A 19,962-nucleotide genomic window follows, 5' to 3' on the forward strand; every position below is an offset into this window, starting at 1 on the left:
TTTTCCTTTCCCTTTTCCTTTGCCTTTTCCTTTTCTTTTCTTGGTGCTGTAATAAAAAAGAGAGGTAGGGCAGATTTAATGTTTCAAATAAAAGGCAATGCTAGACTTTTCTTAAGCATTTTATCTCAAAGTGCAATTGCATGTGCCAGTCACTGTTGCTGTGCTACTGTGGAGGTGACAAACAGACCTGCAAAGTAGAGCAAGTTTAAATTAGTACTTAAAAGATAGTTTCTTTCTCTACATTTAAGCCTTTAACCTTTTATATTTTTGCTTCCCTAATTCTCTACATACACACATAACATTGCTGTTCTTCTTTTATTTTTTTCCACTGACCTTATTAGCAACATAGCAGACTGAGACAGTGATGGGCCTGTATAGAATAAAATGATGTTATCAGCCTGGTGTCAGGTTGGATTGGACTTTGAGGAAAAAATCAAACAACCTCCTTTCAAAATGATTGATGCCTTCTTCAGCTTTAGCTTAATAATTTTGTGCATTCTTATCAACAGCTTTGGGTCCACTGCAGTGAAATTTCCAGCACTGCTCTTGTCATCCCTGCTGAAGTGGATTGTCAAGATTTCACTTGGCTTAGGCTAGGGCAGGAAATAGAGATTAAAACCCCTATAGCCAGCTCCTGCAAATTCCCTTTGGTGTTGTGAGCCAATGAGTAAAATATCCTAGAGGGGGCAAATGCAAAATCACTACTCTGCATTTATTTATGGATAAAAATTAATAACCCCGTTTTTAAAATACAAGGATAAGACTCATGGTTTATTAAGTGAATGTCCTGGTTTTTTTAGCAATCCTAGGAATTGCTAAGTGTGCAGTACCTCGGAAAGGAAAACATACAATGAGGTGCAGAATTAGGAACCAAATTTTTGCCAGAATGGTCAGATCAGTGCTCCACCTCAGCTCTGGGGCAGCCCTTGATATGAGCACCAGAAGTGTGACATCACACTGTAGGTTTTGCTTCCACCACATTTGTTTTCAGACTCATTTGTTGACAACAAAAGAACAAAGTTCAAGCAAAATGCTAGGGTGTCATTTCTTACCAATAATGAACAAGACTAAAGGCACCTCCTGCAGATTAATGACTGGTTGGAAGCAGTTAATCACCTCAAGCCATTAACCCTAACTGTTATTAAGCTCTAGGATCTAAACCAAGTCCTCAATCACTGTGGCCGCTATTCACCCCTCTCCTATTTATAGACCTATCCCCTAGTCTCCCTCCTAACCCCCACGCCAAAAAGTCACCTAAAAATTGTATGTGCTAATTTGTGTTACATGTATGTAGAGATAGAAGCTAGCTACACAGATAATTAAAGTGGCCTATTTCTCACCTATTTCAGAGCAATATTCATTTCACTTCACATACACCTCAGCACGAGGTGTTTCTGGGCATTGAAAACCTAATCAGGGCTCACTGATCTTTCAAAAGGGTAATTTAGTTTATAACATAGCAGGAAATAAGAGGAAAAGAGCAGAGAAAGGATCTGGGGGAAGGGAGGCAGAAAAGGAGGGGGAAAACCTGCAGGAGATAAATTTGACCATTCAGTATTCTGAAGAGGAACCTATTCATAAAGTTCATTCTTGATGTATTCTCATAGGCTTTTGTTGTGGTTTATTTTATAACCCTATTGTACAGTAGGCAGCCTGTTGTTTGCTCTAGTAATCTGTTTCCATGACCTTCACCTTTATTGATTCAGCTTCTTCCTAGCTTTAATGCAGTCTCTGAGATTAAAGCCATTTTTTAGGACGAGTTGGTTAAACAGTAGATTTGCTTTAAGAAGTAGAAATCATTAGGATTAGAGAAAAAAAAAAAAATAGAACAGAAGGTATGCTTTAAGTAAATAAAACCTCTTTACAGATATAATGGAAGGGGGTTTCTAGCTCTTAAACAAAGTCATAATTTAAAAACTATGATAAAGTGAGTGAAATAAATACACTATTGCTTATAGTATATTTTTGTGTGCTATCAAATACTGCAGATTTGAAGAATAAGGTAGAGAGGATTTTATTCTCCCCTCCCATATGTTATTTTAATCAGTCTTATAGTTTCAATAGGTAGAGAATCATGCAATATGAAGTAAATTTCCCTACCTGTTATAATAATATAACTCAGTATTTTGCCAGTGTCGCAGTTCAGATTACAAATCAAAGACAGAATTTACTGCAAGAATATAATAAAACCAATCCCAGTTTCCTTAACAATTTATAGTTCCAGATTGATTATAAAGCTTATTTGCTTGGCTTTATTACTGCATTAAACTCCCTTCTCCTTGGTGATGTTTCGTTCTCTAATGTCTGTTGTCAACCTTCAGTCACACATTTTGATATAAAAAAACACCCCTCTGCTCCTTCCACATAGTATATTTAACACTACAGACTGCCTTTCCACAGTCACACATACGTGGATGGGATTCTGCAACCCCTTTACCTCACTTGAAGCCATAATGAATTACCAGAGATAAACAGACTGAACCAAAGCCACTGCAGTAAATGAAAAATCTTCTGTTGACCTCGTAGGGCTTTGAACTATTCTTCCCCTGACAGCAGACATTCATTTCCTGTTACCAGCCACTGCCAGGGTAATAATGAATGTATTACCCAACTCAGCTCTAGCACTTGGTAGCAAAAAGTACCAGAGAGAACATGCAGTGAAAATTTACATATCTAATTATTTCTGTACCCTACATAAAATACAGAAGGAAAAAAAACCAAAACAGTAGAAACATCCTCATCTGAAAAAAAGAATTGAAAAACAAACTTCAGATAAATATTAACTAATAATTTTTCTCAAAAACTTTCTTGCCACTATTTTGCTACTACCACCATATAATTTCTGTTAAAAAAAAAAAAAAAGATACCCTTGTGAATTAATTATACACTTATCTTATAAAAGTTCGAACCACATTTTTCTTTCTGTTAAAATGGTACAGATTTACTGGAAAAGAAACTAAAGAGCAGCTACAGAACCACCACTTCCTGTTGATAACAAAACCTGAGCACTACACACTCACAAATTAGCATCTGTTGTCTGGAGTTTCCCCTACAGAGCTTCAGCTGTGTTTTTCCTAGCTATTGTTTTTTTCATCCCTGCGAATTTACTAAATTCCTCTGAAACTGAACAATTAGGAGAAAAAAATATTGAATGTTTCTATGGGAACAAAAAAAAACGCAACAAAAAAAAGAACACTTTAAGCAATGGATGACTCAAGACACAGCTTCTCAACTGAGATGATCGCACTGGTGCTTTGTCCATGAACAGAGCAATCTAGGGGCCTATTTATAAGTGTTGAACTCAAGGAATACTGTACCTTTTATTTAGAAGAGAGTAGTTTTCTCCATGAGCAGCTGCATTGCATTATGTGTAGCATTAATCAGCACATATATCGTTGTATAATATATACCCTTCACAGAAACTATTTTAAGATAACATTAAGGTCAAAACATTACATGCTCAAAAATTAAAGCCAAAACTAAAAAACCACAACAGAAAATCAATTATAATTGTATGCAGGCTTTTTCACCCCCTCACACACAAACAAAAAAGACTCCATAAAAGACTCTGAAATTACAGACTCAAATGCCCTTTGTTGCGCTCAACAGCAGAAGGAACCTTCTGAGTTAATGAGACCAATCCTCAGCTATTTCAGACAACCACACTGAACAAACCCAGTCATGAAAATACCAGACTCTTTGAAACAGCTATGACTTTTTGCATTATGACTCCTGTTAAGAAGCTGTCCCAGAGCTTTATTCCTCTGACATCTCAAAACCATCCTCCCATTTTCATTCAAGTTTATTTGTGGCCAGATCATATCTAACTTTTTTCAGAGAAAGCACTGTAGGTTAATCAACTCTTGTCCTCTTTGGTGTCTAAGATAGCTGGACATATCTTACAGAACAATATTTTCCCTACTCAATCTTTATTCCATTAATCTAAATGGTTTGGTTTGCTCATCTTTATTTTTAAGATGTACTCTCCTATCGTCTACAATCCTGTAGTGCTCTTCAGTTGTTCCCATGTAACTTCATTCTCAGTAAGCAGCAACAAACTCCAGATATGGTTTTACCTGGACTTTGATGGGATTAATGCTTTCTTGCTGTCATTGGGAATCATTCCTCTGATATATCAGGGAAAACACCAGCAAGCTATTCCTCTCTTTGGCTGTGTATCAATTTTTTTGTGTGTTTGAAAACACTGTGCTAAATTATACTGAAAAAGAATATTGCATTATTTCATCTTTTTAACGGAAATTAGGATTAAAAAAGATTTTGAAATTATCAAGTATTCATCACTTCCCTTTACAAGGCAGTATATTTAATAAAAATGTCTCAACTGAGTCCAATGACTTGTCATACACGATGTTTATCAGTCATCAGAAGCCTTGTTTAACCTAAAGTAAGGAACAGAAAAGAGAAGGCATTTCTTTAATTACTGTGATGGTCACGCTGTGAAGCCCTTCAAGATACAAACCAACAAATCTAAGAAACAAATAAAAGAAAAATGTCTGACTCTAATTTTTAGATTCTTCGTTCACTATCTATTCTCTATGTGATACTCATGTCTGTAAATGGTGAGACAGTTATTCACAAGCACTCCAGTCCACAGGAAAATACCTGAGAAATAAGAGGACAAAGACAGAATACAAAAAGAGGGTGTTTTGATGGTAAGCACTCGGTAAAAGGGATAGTGGCAGATTTTTTTAATACTTGAACTGTTGCATTATCTTACTTGCAAAGAAAGGAAGCAAATAAAGCCTTGGGAATAATGGTCTACAAACAGTTTGCTTTAAAAATAATTGACAACTTCAATTGCCATGATAATTCCATCTCAGGAGAAAGAAGCTGAAATATTTGCAACATGGTGTTGAAAGCTCTTCTTGCCTGCTGACTGCAGGAGAGAGTAAAAAGTATTTTTTTCCTGGTGTTGCATATAAATGTAAGTAAGAATAAAGCAGGTGCGGAGCAAAATAAACATCAGTTTTTAGAAAACAAGAGTAGGTTTGATAGAGTTTTCACCACATAAACAGGTTCTTTAAATCAAGTATACACTTACATTCCTGGAAACACAGGCATTTTGATGGATATGGAGTTGATATGGACTTAGTCTATCAATGTGATCAGTATTTTTGCTGATACATTTCTCTTTCTGTGCAGCAATTTCAGAGTTGTGCAAAAGCCACAGAATAGAGTATAGTCATTGATCACCCTTCAGTTTAAAAACGCAGATCAGTAGCTCAATGTCATCTTGAAATAACACAGGGCTATGTGGGATAATGGATCTGTATATTTGCAGTTTAGAGTTCATGTAAGTGTGAAAGTAATGGCATTAGCAAAAGGCAGGCAAAGCATCAGCAAGCAAGTTGTAAGCTTTCCTTGCCTCGGTCAGGGTCTATTTCACCCCTATTACTGCAGGCCAGAGCTGAGACTGTCAGATGTGTCACTGCTGTGACAAGAGTTTCTGATACTCAGCAAAGGGCCAAAGATGAGACCAAAGTCATTGTCTCTTGTCTCAACTAGGTACAGATATCTGGAGAGAAAAACTAAATTAATAATGGCAAAGTATTTCTTGGCTATAGGAAATAAAAGGTTTGATCCAGAGCTTGAAAAGTATAAAAAAAACCCTGCATCCTTTTGTCCCACTACTGTGATGCGATGAAAAAAAATGCAATTTTAAATTTTTTTTTACATCAGTGTCCTAACTATAAAACACAATATTAAAAATGAATGAAAAATGCAAGTATCAATTCAAAGGTACAGAATGAGATGGGTCAAATACCAGATCAAATGTCATGCTGACATATGGAGATGTCAGCAGATCCAACTGCATTTACCCCAGCAGAAAAGCTGACATAGGAATACCACAGTAAGCTGCAACTCACAACTGATGGTCTTAAAAGCCAAGGAATCCCTATGCCAGCCTCACCTGTGGAAGCCATTGTGACCACCAATGAAAAACCAGTAGCAACATTACCAAGAATTAAGGATGTGCACAGCAGCTCACAGCAGTTCCCCTGGGCCAGTCTACGTTCCTGCCAGCAGCTTGCTCTGAGCCACAGAGGAGCAGAGGTGTTGATATTCTGTACAGATGCCCATCATACTAACTAAAACACAAGTTCCTAAAGATGTGTTACAAAAAGCACCTCAGTGACTTCAACATCTGTTTCTGAATATCAGAGCTTCGAGAGCGCCTAGATCTATTAGGCTCCAAGTCCAGCCTACAATGAAGACGGAATATAAACGACCTACTGCAATGCTTGATGATGACTTCATGTGTTATTATTAGGAAGAGCTGACTTTCTAAGGCTGAACTACGTTGCTTTTTCAAAACTTCAATTTCCCACCCAAAACCCACCTACAGCTACAAATTATTTCTGTTTATTTGGGTAATTCTTGTTTTGAATAGGCAAAGTTATAAAATTATTCTGCATATACCTAGGGAGACAATTACAAAACCTGATTCTTTTGCTTTCTATTGTCATCTGTTAACAAGCCTTGAACCAATTAATGTCACATACAGAATAGTCCTGGGGTTGCACCAATATTATCCTGAAAATTAATGCAGTCTTGGTTACATTTGCCATATACTTGTTTGTATTATAATTTTTACCACAAGAATAGGATTTTAATATCAACTCAGACCTGCTTAATCTGTCCCTAGCTTATCCATATGTCTGGCTAGCTGAGACTTAAGTGGTAACTAATCTAAACAACATATGTACCACTTACTTACTCATCTAGTTTTATGTTAATTCAAGTGACAGACCCTAGCAACTGTATCAGATGAAGCAGGTCTGATTAGTATCCTACAGAAACTAGAAAAAAAGCTGTCTTAATTAAACACTGATCTAATTTGTCAGTCCTTCTTATTGTGCTATACTTACAGACTCCTTTCAGGGTAGAAGGAAAGGAGCATATGGACATCAATGCACAGAAAGCTGAAAAAGCCTGGGTTTATATATATATTTAAATAGAGATATATATTCTATTACTGGGAGATGCAAAAAGCAGAAAATATGTTACATAAGTGATACAATTCTGCAACTTCATCATTTCTTTATAATAGAAGAAGGTTTTGCTGAACATGAAAGAAGAAACACTGAGTCGATCACAGAAGTGTACTGAGGAAATGCTCTTGATCAGAGGAATGGCACACACTGAGACCGTTTCCTGCTGTAGTGTGTGCTGCTAAGCACTAATCTATTCCCATGGAGATGAAAACTGAGGATGAAGGGCAAAGCCAATCCTGCCTAGATTTTGACCTATGGCTAGAGGGAGATTAGTCATTTTAAACAGGAAAAGCACCCAAACAATACTACTATTCAGTATCTTTTTTCTATGTTTATGTGTAAAACCTTTTTTTACCCCCTTGAATAAAATACTTATACACCACTTTACCCCTGACTTTTTTCCTCTTTCCTTGCTCCTATTCTCTCTACATACTTCAGTTTCCTGCTACATAATGTTGTCCAGGCTTGGTATAAATAAGGTTTCTGAGGGTGATACATCTGGTCTCTATGGGGAAACATTCTTGTCTTTCAAAATTCAGAGTGTCTTTCTACGTAAGTGCAGTATTTGAAGTATTTACTTAAAATTATACTTAATCTGTTCATACCACAGCATGTTATTCCTATTACTCATTGTTTTTAAACCTACCCTACACTACATCAATCCCACTGTTTAAGACTAAGGTGGAAACAGAGAGGAAGACTCAAGTGTTTGTTGCATCTTTCAGTTTGGAACCTATTTTTTGTGATGCATGGACAGGCACCTCTCTACCACTTTATATAGTCCTCTACCTCTCCATCCAGTCTTTCTTGACCGAAATTGGCTCCAGAAACTGAGCTAGGGAGAAATATGGCCCTGTTGCCTTAATAAGGCAGTGGACCTACTTATTTTTGGTACGATAAACCTCAGTTTACCTGGATTCAAAATGCTATGTCGGAGAACTAGCTTTAAGTGCCACCCACAACTCATCACTGCCAAGATCCTTTATCATCAGAGGTAGAACCAGCCTAGTGCTTCCCTTGCTTCATCTGGCTTGTTGCCAACTCTGGAGACATGGGTCAGCTGAACATACCAGTGCTCTGGAAAATGTCATACAGGGCAGATGCTCCAGTTGGGCCTTGCTGGGGTCTGAGCCCAAACCACAGTGACATTATTCATAATTTTGAAAGCTCATGTGAATGGTGGAAAGAGCTGAAGTAATGGCAGAATGCAAACCTATCTCAATGAAACCTCAGCTGTCCACAGTCATACCTCAAAAAATTCTTGCAATCTGCCAAAGGTGCAAGCTACTGCTAAAGGACCAGTGCAGAGAATAAATGAAAAGTGGTTCCAGTCAAAGCCACAACGGATTAGGGTGAGCTATAGAAGACTGTTTCCTAATGGAAATCCCTCATATATTTAACCCTCCAATTCTTGCAAGTGTTGCTTTCATTTTGACTTAAGCTCTCTGAAAAAAACATAGGATCAGATCTGTGAAATTCAGACAGATTTTGTTGGCTAGCTGAAACTGGAGGATGAGCCAAAATCAGGCATGAAATTGAAAACTGTTCTCTTGGTGATATGAAAATAAGCTGTCAGAGGCCTTACACAGAATACATGGCCTAGCAGCCTTTCCATCTCAAATTTCATTGATTAAAATGATCATTAGCAATTTTCTTAATTATGCATAATATTTCTGGTTTTTTCTAGTCCTCACTTTCTCCCCATCAAGTTCTTGCAGATCAATTTCATCTTTCCTTAGTTTATTGCTAGGTTTTAAGAGATTAAAGAGATAATTAACTTTGCAATTCTGTAGAGCACCAGCCTCCAAATTTGCCTTCAATTCACATTAAACTGACTGCAATCTTTTTAATAGCATCTCCACCTTCATCTCTACCTATTATTTCATTCAATAGCACAGTATTTGAAAATAAACATTAATATAAGTAATATTATTGTTAAGAGCAGTAAAATGAGCCTGCTAGTTTTATCTGACCTTGGTACCTCAACAGAATTTCACAGGTGTACAGCTCATAAATGTCCTTTTTACAGTCACTAGTCAGGGAAGACAAGAGCTGAACAACCATGGAAATTAAGACCAGGGAAAATAGTGTGGTGCAGAGATCCCGAAGCCAGCATTGACCTGACCCTTAGGGTCATGCACCATGGGCACTGATATTCAAAACTATTATACTTCCTACAAATCAAAGGCTGAAGCCTATGCTGCACTGCCTCAGTTGTGAGGATCTCTCCAGGCCTCTGCTTCTGTGTTGTGCTGTCTTCAAGTTGCAAAAACAGGTAGGACAAAGGGCACGGAAGAAGTGCAACTAAACTTAGCTGAAAACTGGGCTGAGCATTAGTGAGCAGTCTTCCCTAGAGAACAATAAAATAAAAGCAGTCCTGCACCAGAACAATCCTTTGTTAGCCTTTGCATTAGTCCAGATAAAGCAGTGGGACTTCTTCTGATCTATCTACTCAATTAAACTAAATTTTAAATATATTTTAGAAGTGAATGTGTTTTAGTACTCAAAATCCCTACAGCTGGTATGTAGCATGGATCCCACGTGCCTCTCTTTGTTTACCTAGAACAGCTGGTCCACTGTATAGGGATAGTTTCTCTAAGGCAGATGCTAGTCCTGAGCCACATTGTTTTTATAATAAAACAAGGTATACATTAAAACACTGTGTGGTCGTCTCACTGTGAGATAAAATCCATCAACAGTCTTCTGTTTAAAAAACTGTCATACATCAAAGCATACGTCATGGTATAAAGATGATTCTGCTACGTATATTTATGATTTTACCCACAGATTTACCTCTACTTTTATTGTGTCTTACTTTTCTTAGCACAATGGTAAGTGTCAGTGTTAAGATAGGAGAATTTTTCACATACAAATCAAAACCAACATTAAACTCCCTAAGGAATTTCAGGGTCACTGCCACTTTGCAATCTTTAATGCTAAAATTCATCTTGAAATAGGGATTTTTGAAAGATATAAATATAATAATAAATTTGAGATTGTGACTGTCATATCATCAACGATTTTCTGTGGTCAGCATTTGAATGTGCATCATCTCCAAGGCCAGGCCATTCCATAGGGGACCTTTCTTTCTCCTAGTGTGGGCTCATGACAACACCCTACTTCTCCCAGATGGGTATGTCTTTATACTTGGGATCTGTAATCTCCTCAGATGTCACAGAAATTTAGCCAAGACTCAATCTATTAATTGCTTTGTAAGTTAGGACAAGAGCTGTAAAATGGCATCAACAGCTGACCTGAGTAGCTGGAAGACTTCTCTAAAGACTTGCTATGTTCAGACTGGGCAGAGCCATCAAATACATGGCATCAGCCTTCTGCCTAACATTTTGCCCTCAGCTGTGGCTATTTTTTTGGGAAGGGCTATATCCTTTGGATATATATGGATGGATACAATGATGCCTTCAATGGGTGTTTCCTAGACTTCTGTTCACTCTTCCCTCACTACTTAGGAAACAACATTAGCTGTTCATCCTGATTTCATCAGCAAATAAAAACAACTCCTTCATATTCAAAAGACTTCATCCTGCCATTCTCTTGGTGTGAAGATATTGCATATCATCATTTCACTCACTCCTGTATGCCAGGCAAAGGGAATACTTTATCTGGAGTTCTTCTCCTTTATCCTGTGACATCCTCATATCCTATGACATCCTCCTTTTTGATGTGGAATTTTGGTTGATATTTTGAGCAATGTTATTAAAATATTCATTACCACAGTGAAGTCTTTGACTTCTCTTTTCATAGTATTGCTCCCCTCTGAATTCTGCAGCAGAAAATAATTGCTTGTCCTTGGGCCACCTTAAGATACCATGTTAGTAAGCAAATGAGTGACATGAAATCTCATACAAAGATTTGAGAGTATTTCTGGGTAAATATTTTGCTTTTAAAATGTGCCAGATTGCACCAGCTGTCAGGAACTTCAAAATAATTTTCTAAGGAAGGATCTCATAGTCCCCCTATTTCTTCACAGACCATCTGACATAGTAAAACTTGACACTGAACTGTTCCACTAATATATTAGGTTTCGGTTTCAGGAGCGAGCCTAAGTTTTAAAAAAAAAATCTATAGCAGCTATAGCAAGGGTTTTTAAAATGTAATTGCCATGCTGTTATTGCCTATTCCTTTTTTTTTTTAAAAAAAAAAAAAAACACAAACAAACTTAGCTTTGAAAAGTACTGAAAAATTCCATCTGTTTCAGCATAAAGCAGATATTGGATATGAGAAAATAAATGAAAATGAAAAAGTAGCCTGCCATTCTTGAGTTAACCTCTCATAGAAATAAATAGGTGCATTCCCAAGTTCAACAGAGGAAGATAATGGGCAAGCGAAAAACCATTCCTTTTCATTGTGTTTCTTGACATGAAAACCCAAGTTCTTGTCAAAGAAGTATAGAGACTACCTAAGGAGAAAACCAGCAATCTCCCAGCATACTCAAAATGCTTCTAAAATAAGACCCTCCCCACAAGCCACACGGCACTGACACATCAACTTACTGACAAATAGCCTGAGTGATGTCAATCATGCAGAAATCTCACATGGTGGAGGCAAATTGTACTGTTTGCCTAGTCTTGGACCACTGAATCCCAGATGAGGTAAATTCATGGGAAAGGATATTTTTCCCCACTTTTCAGAAAAAAACCCCAAACCAACCCTGTAACATTGTTATCAGTGGCCTGTTTTGTAAGACATCCCTGAAATCCATGATATCTTACATATGATTGTTTGCTTGGACCTGAGATGCACAGGTTAGCTGTATTTGAACCTCTATGTGGTTATTTGGCACTGAATCAAACGTTAATCAACATGGCTGATCATCTCTGGCTTCAACTGGTAATGTCTTTCTGAGTCATAGCTACAATGTAAAAGTCCACCTTAGCACTGCTCACCTCAGTAACTGTGGAAGTCAAAACCCAAGATTCTCATTTCAATTGTTTACCAATTGAGTGGAGGTGGCAACTGTTTATCTCCTTCTCTTATGGTGTCCATCCTTGAAAGAAATAATAAACAACTAAACTTCAAAGCTCAGCTCTATAAAACAAGAAAAAATAAATGAAGCATCAAATGTTACCATGCCTTACTGAGGTGTTGATAAGCCTCCTTCTCAATCTGTTCTGACATACACTGAACAGCACTTATCTTTACCATCTACCATGTACTTGCTTAGTAATTCTGCGTCTATTACCATTTACAGCTGTAACCTATAGAAATGTTACTGTGAACAAACCTAATCACTAATTAAAGGGAAAAAAGCAGATTAATTTTCAAGGGTTTATGTTATTTTTTTTTATTTACTGAGACTTAAATGCATATCTGCATTTAAGCTTAGCACTTCAATTTCTACACACAAACAACTGTGCAGCAGAAGAGAGAAGCTAGGACACTGCATCAACTTGTTTGCTAAGAAGCAAAAATTTCCAGGGACTTCAACTGGGAAAAGAGCTATGAATGACAGCCATGAGAGACAGCTAGAGCAGCAGCTCCCTGCCTCCCTCATTTCAGGAGCACTGGAGCATCTGCTATTAAACTGCCCTTGGAGAAGCCTGTGTGAGCATGTGCTGTAAAACTAAGATTATCAGGAGAAAAACAGAAAGTGAACAGACTCAGCACAAAAAGAAATTCAGAGACCACTCATGAAATGGCTACTTCAGAGCGGCACGTGCTGCTCTCTGCTGAATTTCATGGAGCCATCCTACAAAAAGACAGGCTGGGAAACCTGCCAGGTGACGATTGAAGAAGACTAAACTATTATTATTATGGGAGGAAACTAAGAAAAGGGCTATCATAAAGGGATTCAAATTCTACTTATAATTGGTTTACAACTCACATGTCACAAGTAGCTATTGCAAATTATCCTACATAGGGAATAATCAAAGTCAGTAGAATTTTTTCTGAGCTTTTCAGACTTAAGGTTTTTTTACATTGGGAAAGCATAATGTAAGAAATTCAAAGCTTTTATTTCTTTCATCAGCTGTTTTGCTTTCGATGCTCTATTCCTCAGGTACATGTAGCCTAATACAGGCTTTTCTTGCTATCACATGTGAACTAGTTAAATCTGCTATGAAGGAGGTAATTCTACACAAAGGAATAGGAGCACCAAGATGAGGAAACATGTCAAAATTTACCAGTCTCTTCCCATGGATGCATGAAAGTGTAATTTAGACAAGTAATGAACCAGAATTTGAATGGAGAAAAAAAACACATGCAGAGCCTCGTTGATAGCAGATATTGGAGAAACACAGATATTTACAATGACAGATATGCTTAAGAGTGTTTCCGAATCAAAGAGGTGCCTGGGAGTGGGCTCAAGAGTAAGTGAAATAACTGTCTTTTCCAAGCCAGGGAAAAAACAAGACTAGGCAGCTGCCAAATCTGGAACGTATTAGAAGCAAGGCTATTTACATCTTATTAATAAACACTTCAGAGTGAAGGAGCATTTGTCTACCTTTGTCTGCAGTCTATTGTCTATTGTTCTTCATGAATTGTTTTGCATTTATTTTTTTATTTGGTTGAAGAAATCTCTAATTTCCTGTAATTTGAGAAAAAGTGCATCTTGCAAAGGTTCGTAAGCTTGATGGGAAGCACAGGACGCATTATTTATTTTCCTTCTTCCTCCCTGTCACTATGATCTCAGGTCACATACATAACTGTCTGAGAAGATAATTCATAGGCTTCTCTGTACCCAAGCTTTCCAACCACTGGGCTGTCAGCCATGCTGTCTCCCAGCAGCTAGGGTAGCTGCTGTCACTTTTACATCCGTATGATCTCTCTATTTTTGTCACACTAGTCTCCTTATTTTCATAACCTTCCTCCTATTTCATTAGCAATTCCATATTTGATATGCCTTCCTTGTCAGTCTAGCCAAGATGCTGCCTTGACCCTACTTAGATTATTTTTCCAGTCTACCTAGGTGGCTCACATAAATCCACAATCTTTTCCCTGGAAATCAGCACAATGGCTTCACTCCTGTTGTATCACATGTTAGTCTTTTGCTTTTAAATCTGAAAGGAATTTATGCTGCTTCCTACCATTCCTATGTGGAGACCCTTAAATTACTCATTCCTTTCATATGCCCTTCATATCTTTCTCCTACAAAACCTGGTGTGATTGATTGAAGTGTGCCTAAAGGAGACTCCAGTTCTGGGACCAAAGCAGCTTCCCCTGCCCATGTCTCACCACAGAACCCACTTATTTCAACTCTATTCTATTTCTTCATCTCCATTCCTGTGCTATTTCTCATTTATCTCATGAGATATTTAGTGGATAAATTAATTAAAGAAAACATGCAAAATAAAAACCAGACCACTTTATGGAGAAATCAGACTAGTACTTCAGTAGAATTTCTCAAAAAATCTTGTAGAATTTCCGCCAGGCATTTTTCCATACATGTGATATTCTCTTCAGCACAAGGGTTGGTTCTTTTAGATTATTATTATATATCACAAAATCTTCAGCTTCTGTATAAACATAAATCAACAACATTATAAAAAATAATTTACAGGTATTAGAGGAAGGAAAAGATGCAGCCTAAACAAGGGTCTGAGATTGAGGGGGGGTTCAATCAGTTCAGATTTTACCTGGATGTAAAACCTTCTGTGTGCCTGGATAAATTATTTCATGTTTCCATGTCTCTCTGTAGAAGAACAACATTGAGTTTCCCTGTGATCAGTGTTCTTCCATCTCTACCATTAGCACTGTAAATTTCTCAGAGCAAAGTCCCTTTTGCTACACATATAAATGATGCCTACAGTAAACAAACCCCAATCTCATCTATGTTCCTCAGTTTTAACATATTATGAACGCTTCATTATGAGTTTATTATTAATATAGCAGTTACTGGCAATGCTGAAAAAAGCTTTTCTTATTTTTTTTTCTCTCTCTCACAAAGACACAGGCACACACACACCGTTCACACAGGCTTTCTTTGGCTGCCATCACCATCACACACTGACCTTTGAAATATGGAAATAAAAGTGCTCAGAAATAAAGCTGGCAGCAACAGCAGCCCAACTGTCGTCATTTAGAATCTGAAACAAGTGGGGCCATAGTTTGCAAGCTGTCTTCATAATTACTTGAAGCAGTTGTCACTCTGGCTCTAGTTTGTTCATTACACCCCAAACAAACAGCTGATATTTGTTAAAGCACATAAGCCACTCTGTTGAGGCAGGGTTCTTTATTGTGAGGAACCCTGCAGCTGCGAGTCACATGCAGTTCATAGTATTTCCTGATTTCCTTTGCTTTATTTGCTTCTCTCCATTGCCTTTACAGCAATGTCTTTTTATACCAGAGAGAGAGTAAAAAAAAAAAAAAAAAAACCAGCCATAAAAACAACCAAAACCAAAACAAAACCAATAAGGTAAACATTAGCTAACATAAAGCTCGATAGGTTTAAGTTTTATGACCCAAATCTGGCTCCCATTAAACAAATACTTTTGCTGGGGTGAAGAATGCTTAGCAATAAGAAAGTCATGGATGGAATTTGAAGCTGCTGCACTCCAGTGAAATGCCTCCTGCTCACGGTTCAGTGCCCTCCCTCTGCAGTTGCCTGGGGGGGAAGCAAATGGACGGCATCCATCTGAGCCAAGTCAGGAGGCTTCTGGGAAGGTCCTCTCTTTGCTCTCTCACATCCTGAAAACTGAGGGTCTGGCAAATGTTCTGCAATATTCCACATGACAATGGTCAACTGGCTGATTGTTGTGGTCTTCTCTCATGAACCCCTGGATGGTTGATCAGGAAAAAAGCCCTTTTTGGTCTGCAGTTGGCATGACTCCATGACTGCTGATGAGGTTGAAGGAATGAAGGGAAAAGGGGTACAGAAAGAAGAGCTGGTTTCATCTGGGCTGTACAAGGGGAAAAAATCCTGTCCCATGGGACTTGTTTCAAGCCTACTCTGGCAATACGAGTTTGAAACAATAAAGACAATAAATGAGCTCAGTAGGCCAAGGAAGCTGACACAGTCTTGTACAAGACTATACTTTTAAATAAGCTCTAGATGTGTGAACAGAGATCTCAGGCCAATCAGCTTCACAGCAACAATTACCGAAAGAAACAATCTAATTTCTTATAAAGTAAAGATGTGGAAGGAAGAAAACCACAATGAAAGCATTTAAAATATAACATATTTCATTTTTATAGCATCCCTTATTCATTTCCCATTACTTGCAGGGAATTTTAACTTGTGAAAAACCCTCTTTAGCAATCTTTCAGATGATATGAAAGATGTTATTGATTGTCCTTGTTGGAGTTGAAGAATCAGCAGAGGTGTTGTTACTACAACTCTTTAAAATGTGCATAAGGCAAACAGTCACGGGGAGAAAAGACCAGTAAAGGGAGAAAATGTGATTTATTTCTATGCCATTGAGTCATAGCTCCGAGCTCATTGCTGTGGAAACATGAGCCCAGCAAGTTGTCTTGTTTGACATCTGCACATGCAGCAATCTTGTACCAGTGCGGAATTATTTGAGATAATGCTTTTATCTATACAACAACTGACGAAAGATACACTCCTAGACTGCTAATCAGTCTTACTGTTAAACATGAAACAATGAAAAAGAAAGAAGGAAAATGAGATGCTGTGCAGGGAGATACCAGGCAATATCACACGTGGGGCTAGTAAGGCCATGTATAATTTAACAACTTCAGGAAAGCCAGGGAAGGGTGTAAAGACCCATAGGTTCTTCTCGACCCATGGGTTCTTCTCTCAGGAAAGGGATCAAAAAAGGAAAGCTCAATGGAGTGAAAATGGGTAAGAGGTGAAAACCATTACATGAAGTTCACTCTTTTTCATTCAGTCAGTTCCAGGCTTCTGCAAAATACAGTAGAAAAGTTTAACTTTTCATTATTTATAATTTAGGCCTTCAATTTCTCATTCACTTTCTTATGAGATGGCATCTATAGTTTGTTCTTGATAGAGCTAGCCTTGTCTTTCTGCTCTTGTCTGTGTCTGACCTTCATACTTTGCATGCAAAAGGCCAAGTTAAACCTCTGCTATTTTGCTGGGCATATAAGAAACCAAGGTTATAGAGGAAAACAGATGATACATGGTACCAGCACAGAGTATTTGACACATGAATCTCAGTTGAGGCATGTCTACAGTACATCCTCACAGGAGGAGCTAGGAGAACTTCCCAGGCCACAGCTCTTGGCTCTGATGTCTATTGTGATCCCTTCCTCACCCCATACTGAGATGAACTCAACATGTGAAAGCCCATCCTTCCATGCCTGCGCTTTCAGGATAAGGAAAAGGGTGTGTGAGGTAAGAAGGGAAGCTGAAAGTTGTACAACTGATTCCCAGTCTAAACCATCAGGAACAGGGATGCAGGGAGTGTCTTTGTGTTAGCCTGCTCTGCAGACTGGACATAGTCACTGTGACCTTGTCTCTCTGTACGGGTTATCTGCCCGTACAGTTAGGGACAAATTACTTTTGTCCTGATGGCAGGCTGCTGTGATTCTGCCTCAGCTGAAAGAGGGGTTTTTTTCCCATTTTTATACAAGTTAAACTATATGCCCAACACTAACCCCATTGTAAAGATGAAGAACTACCAATAACATCATGGGACTAACTTGAAAAACTAGTTTACTTGTTTGCTGAATCTCTCCCAAACAGAAACAAATTGTTTGCCTAAAGGATGAGGTAGAAACATGATGCTTTGGAACATAACCCAAGTTGGGTCATTTATACAGGGAATGTGTCTCCACCTGCATTCACTCTGTGCTTCCTGGTTTACCTTTGTGCATAAATGAAGTGAGTCTCATTAAAGCTTTAGCAGGCCTAGCTTTCCCAGCAAAATCTTTTCATATTCTTTTCGCTGGCACCCCTGCCAGTAAGTGTGCTCACTGTAAAGATGACAGAATGTTTATAAGGAAAGGGTGACAGCAGAGTAGCAGTCTCATCATGTGCTCCTCCAAACATGCCCTTCAATGACCAGAAAACTTTTTATGCTGGGAAATTTTAAAAGAAGAGGATGCAGCTGACAAAGGTCAGAGAGGACATGCCAGAATAAAGGACTGCCAGAGAAGAAAGGCACTGGGCATCAAATTGATGACCGAGCTGAATCCTCTATAGAAAGTGTAAGGTTCATTGATAAAAAAATTCTGAGGCAGTACCATGATGGTATAGAAAGACATGATAAAATGTAATGCTGAGCACTGTAAAAGGTTCTATACCTTGACTGGGAAGTAATCTTTCTAGTAAAGGCAGGCAAATTTCTTTCCTTTCAGTAGATGTTTCCTTTGTCTTACTTACTAAACACAAATATCTTCCCATACTAAGATAAGCACCACACAGCCTGTTGCTACTGCTGGGTCAACTGGGTTTAGTCAAAACCCAAAGTGGAAAACAACTTAATAAAACATTTATACAACCAGTATGTATTAAACTCTTAGCATCTGGTTTGCTGTGCAACAAAACAGATTTAGGAGGCCAAGTTTGAAAAGCAAGTATCAAGCAAGGGATTTTTTTGTTTTCTCACTTTCTTTCTGTTTCTTGAATGTATTCTACTGTTTAAATATTTTACAAGATAGGCAGTGTTCCCCCTCAATTTAAACCCTGGAAAAACAGCATTAGAAAAAGTGGCAAGACTATCATTTAAAGGAGAGGTCACACTAGTGGCTTGTTACTACTTTTTAATGACAAAAATTGCATCTGACATTTAATACCCAACACATTTCAAGAAATACAGTGAAGTGCTCCACCATTTTGACCTTTTCTTGGCTCTTTATTTCTGATTGGCCCATCCATTCCACTCTTTCATAGGCATTACAGCCCCATCAATCAAAGAAATAGAGATTACAGTCCACTGTGAAACAATATACATTAAAGGAGGCACCAGTAAGGCTTTTAGGTCCCCACATTTTCTGTAGCTTAGAATCATTACAATTGGATCACTAGAAACTATTCTTCCCTTTTTCTTCCTCTCCAGCCTCTTGCAATAAACTAAGAAAATAATAAAATCTTCAAGATTGGCAAAGCTACTGTGACCACAGCACCCAACAGCATCCCTAGGCAACGAGTTTGCATCAGGAATGGGTTTGGCACGACTAACTGAGGATGTTCATTGAAAGGCAGAAATTTTTGCTCATTTCCAGATCAACCTTTGTTCTACAGAAGCTTTGGTTCTCTCTCTTGTTCTCACTCTCTTTCTGCCCCCTTTGTGTATATTTTGGAGGGAGGGCAGGTGAAATTTAAATAACACTTTAAAAACATCCACCTGTAAAAAACATTAATTAGCAGCTAGTTCTTCAGTGGCACTTTTCAACTGCAGATCTCAAAGCATTTCCCAGAAGTGGGAAGGGGTATTTTTAGGAATGCCCTCTGATCCAGAGGCCACTGTGGAGCCAGGAATGGAATCCAGTGTTCCACATTCCCTGTGCTGAGTGCTCCTCCCTAGGAACCAAAATAATTACTTGAGAATGCATGGTTAGACACATTTTTGGGCTTGTAGGAAGGTAACAGAAACAAAATGGGGAACACTCTAGAGCACCATCTGCATTTCCTTTGTTCACTGTTCCTGTAGTTTCTCACAAAATAAATAGTAATTTGTGTACTACAATTCATGGCAATGACAAATAGATCAAGGAGTTTATGGCCACTAGTGACTGACATTAACTCTGAATTATGTCCTGCAGTGACCAAACTCTTGGCCACATTACTGAAGGTACAGTGAAGTACTGCTAAAGTTACCATATAGCCAATGCCATCTCATGCAGTGCACTGTTCAATCAACTCAGCAAACAAAATAGATGACATTCATACAAAGGAGAAAAGTAAAGTAACGAAGATACAAAATGGACAACTAAGAACTTCAGGAAAGGCATTTAAAAAAATGCACACACAGCTATACAGACACCTGACTGAAAAACTGTGGTCTGAAATGGCAAAAATACCCCATCAAACACCATTATTTTCACTCTCACTGACACAGAGTCAGTT

This window comes from Chaetura pelagica, unplaced genomic scaffold, assembly GCF_000747805.2.
Source record: "Chaetura pelagica isolate M959 unplaced genomic scaffold, ChaPel_1.0 scaffold50, whole genome shotgun sequence".
Classification (NCBI taxonomy): domain Eukaryota; kingdom Metazoa; phylum Chordata; class Aves; order Apodiformes; family Apodidae; genus Chaetura; species Chaetura pelagica.